Source organism: Chenopodium quinoa, unplaced genomic scaffold, assembly GCF_001683475.1.
Source record: "Chenopodium quinoa cultivar QQ74 unplaced genomic scaffold, ASM168347v1, whole genome shotgun sequence".
NCBI classification, from domain to species: Eukaryota; Viridiplantae; Streptophyta; class Magnoliopsida; order Caryophyllales; family Amaranthaceae; genus Chenopodium; species Chenopodium quinoa.
This window is the reverse complement of record NW_018743283.1, coordinates 51,571-55,631: the sequence shown is the minus strand read 5'-3', so window position 1 is coordinate 55,631 and position 4,061 is coordinate 51,571. Positions and strand designations below refer to the sequence as shown.

Here is a 4,061-nt window from a genome sequence, read left to right as displayed (position 1 = left end):
TTTTGATTAACATTATTGTCACATGCATAAAAAATATTTCATTGGAAAGACCATCCGTAATGAGTTAAAACATAGGATGTTTACACGTAGGAAATTTGAGGAATATCTTTCACAATTAGGATCGAAATAATGCTGCGCGAAACTGGATAATTTTATTGAGCACAGAAAGCTGCTGAGGCATGTAGGAACTAGCGTCAGGAAACAGAGTATAGCGCCACTAATTTGACTCTGGTGCCTAGCGACATTTTATGTAGTCAGGCGCCAAAGCTAAAGTTGGCGCCGACCTCTGTTTGCTGGCGCCAAGTTCTTCTAATACCGAGCCAGAAATATGCGTTCTAATTTTGACCAGTTTTTAGCACTGTTTGCTCGATCCTACTTCCTGATTGAGTTTTACTCATTTTTCTGAAACCCATATGTGTTCTACATATGGACATAACCCTCTGGGAATTCACGCTCCATCTACCTGATTGAACGCTCTGTGCAACAAAGGGTACATTCGAGAATGTTGAATTCACTAAACCATGGAAGCGAGTTTTTTAACTCGCGATGTCCCATCCACTCGCGCCAACCCTTCACGGTTAGGCTTCCGCGCGGTGCATACGGACAATTAACCATGGACCCTCTTTGACTAACCCATATCTCGAACTGTAGAGAGCTAGAGCCATGGTTAGGTTGCAAACTCATTGCATCATGTTGTGACCACTTGACTACTTGTGCATCTCTTACTTGTGCATACTTATTATGTGACTAAGCTAACCGTTTGGTTTGACTTGTGCTTGTAAATAAGTCTTAATAAAATAATTAATGACTAAAATACTTTGCTTAATTAATTATTTTGATCTAATAAATATGTCTAAAATCGAGTCATAGTTCCTTTAAGTCAACTCGGATTTTTATTCCCATATACTGCACAAACGTCAACTTGTTTTGGTCATAGCCGGAGTTATATGAATAACTACGAGTTGTATGGATCTGTATCCCCGAGTTTTATCTTTAATTTGGAGTTGGTTTCGTCCCAATCAGAGTCACAAATAAAAAGTTATGACTAAAATGCCACAGCCTGTCCAGCTTGATGCATATACGTGAAGTCTTAACTTAGTCTTTGCTTGAGTCTAGTCACATAGTCTAGCCACATGGTCATGACACGAGTCTTAACATGTCACCTACACTCAATAGTCTTAGCACACACTTTGAGTGTATGTCACCATGACCATGTCTTAGGTTCATGCATGAGTCGGTTTTTTTTTTTCGTCATTTGAGTTGGGGGTACATTCTATTCCTAATTTTTCATATCTCTCCATATACATCATCTTTCTCCACATCACAACTTTCATTCTACCTTCTTCCATCCATTGCATGTTGAATAGAGTTTGAGTCAAATAATTAACAAGGAATATCCCTAATTTCCCTTTCCACAGTACTTGGTCAAGGAGAGAAGGGCGATTAATCAAGGACAACACATTTGTTCAAGTATTACTGTTTGATAAACCGATACGTCAAAAGAGGAAAGCTAAAAAGATAATGGCAACTCAAGAAGAAGTCAACGAGCTTAGGAGTCAATTGAATGGCGTGACTGAGGCGTTGAAGGATTTAACCCTCAAAATCAATGACCCTATGAAGCAACAACAAATGGAGCTCATGCAAGAAAGCTTGAGCAAGATATCTAGTGACTAGAAATTTCAATGCATTAGTTCACAAGGGGTCTCAGTGGACAAGGAGCTTCTTCCGCAGAAGTTTAATGCCAACGACATCCGAAAATTCAAGGCAACTGACAACCCTTATTTTCATCTAAGAGCTTTTGAAACAATAATGAGTATTAAGGGTATTGATAAGCAAGTGTTTCCCTCTATATTTTCTCTATCTCTTGAAATCGTTTGCCAACAATGATTCTTCTCCCTTGACAAAGAAAGAACCTCTACTTGGGAGTCAATAGTGAACGCTTTCATTGATAGATACAAGTGTAATATTTAAGTCGAAATCGATTATAGACAACTTGAGATGCTAAGACAAAAAGAGAATGAAGGCTTTACTTCTTTATTTAATAAGTGGAGGGAAACTTCCGCTAAGATGATTGAGGTGCCCACCGAAAAAGAATATGTGAGGATGTTTATCAAGACTCTCTAAGAGAAGTATTCGAACACTAGTAGAAAAATAGCAAATGGCACCGGTTCAAACCCGGCTTAAGGCACCAGTTTGAACCCGTGCCTATGTGGGGGGGTGCCAATTACCCCCTTTTTTGGCACCGGTTCAAAACCGGTGCCATAAACCGGTTTTGGCACCGGTTAACCGGTGCCTTAAATAGTTTCGCGAAATATTATTTTTTAGTGGAAGCTCTTTTAGGCACCGGTTAACCGGTGCCTTTTTGGTTTTTTTATTTTTTATTTTTTTTTACTTTTTTCTTGCAATAATAATAAAAATAATATACAAACAAACATCAGAAATACGAACCAAAGAAAAATAAATGGTAAAATACGGAGTCTTGATCGAAATTGTTATATTCAACATCAAAACAATTGTAAATCACATTATATTCAAGTAAATTGTTATTGTACAATACAAAAAAAAAAATAAATTTAAAAAGTTACAATGAATTATAATGAAATTCAACTCAGAAATTGAAATTGTAAAACAATAAAAAAAAAATTACAACATCAAAACAATATTCCAAAAAAAAAAGTCTTGAATCCTTGAATTGTTGCATGAATTAACACCTGCATCAATTAAAACCCAGAAATTATTAAAACTCAAAAAAAAAAAAACAAGAAACAATAACCCAGAAAACTCATGCATGAAAGAGAAAGAGAAAATCAATATAGAAAACCCAGAAAACCGCACAAACAATGAATTAACCCCAAAACTTTCGAAAATAAATTAACCCCAAAACTTTTGAAAATCAATTAATCCAGAAACTTTCGAAAATCAATTAACTCAGAAAAACAATTAACCCCAAAACTTTTGAAAATCAATTAATCCCAGAAATTTCGAAAAATCAGTTAAGTGCAAATTTACAACAATCAAACCCAAAAAAATTAAGGCAATGAATTATAATTACACCAATCAATTTTGAACAATATTACAACAATCAAACCCAAAAAAATTAAGGCATATAACATAAATAATTAAACCCAGAAACCCTTACCAATTAAACCCAGAAACATGCACTAACCTCAAATTTGACCAGAAAATAAGTGGACTTGGTGGCGGCGGTAGTTAGTGGCGTCGGTGGTGGTGGGCAGAAGACAGAAGAGAGGTCGGAGATCGAGACAGAAGAGGACAGAGAGGACAGAGAAGGGAGAGAGGACAAAGAAGAGAGGTCGGAGAGAGAAGGAGGAGAGGAGAGTAACGCCGACGCCCATCTAGATTAGAGGAGAGAGAAGGAGAAGCGGATCGAGATCAGAGGAGAGAGAAGGAGAAGCGCCGAGGAGAGAGAATGAGGAGAAAGAAGGAGGTAGGTTACGTTATATTAGGGTATATATAAAGGAAAGGCCGATTTTTTTTTTGGAGCAACGGTTCAGTGGCACCGGTTCAAACCGGTGGCCTTTTTATTTTTGGCACCGGTTTGAGCTGAACCGGTGCCATTGTTCTTGGTCTAAATCCCCGCCCAATTGTAGGCCGATTTTTGGCACCGGTTTGGCCTGAACCGGTGCCAATTGGGGGTTGCCTTTTTGTATTTTTCTACTAGTGGAAGCATTTAAAATATCAACATAATTTGAATACTTTCAAAGCCGTTTATGACATCGGAATTGAAATCGAAGATGACCTTGCAAAACAAAAAGCTACTAACAATAGTAACCACAGTGGCTGGAAAGGAAAGAAGAACGACAATCCTTCTTCTTCCGAAAACGCCCACTCTAGTAATAATGTTAGTACCTTTGACCATAATGGTGTCTTAGCCATGGACAATCAAGGATATAAAAAGAAACCCAGGAGAGAACTCACACCCATTGGAATGACCTACGATGATGCTTTTGACCGTCTTTACGATCGAGGATTAATCAAACCTATTGGCCCTACCGAGGATCCAACCCAGAAAATCGATCTTTGAGATGGAATCCCAACTC

General features: G+C 37.8%; 1 long non-coding RNA gene across 1 annotated transcript; it reads right to left on the bottom strand.

Annotated features, from left to right (window-relative positions):
- Positions 1 to 2,504: 2,504 nt before the first annotated feature.
- Positions 2,505 to 3,319, bottom strand: LOC110735358. The gene is made up of 2 exons (XR_002514072.1): positions 3,167 to 3,319; positions 2,505 to 2,711 (listed from the first exon to the last, which is right to left on the bottom strand). It is a non-coding gene; the product is annotated as an uncharacterized LOC110735358 (long non-coding RNA).
- Between the last annotated feature and the right edge of the window lie 742 nt (positions 3,320 to 4,061).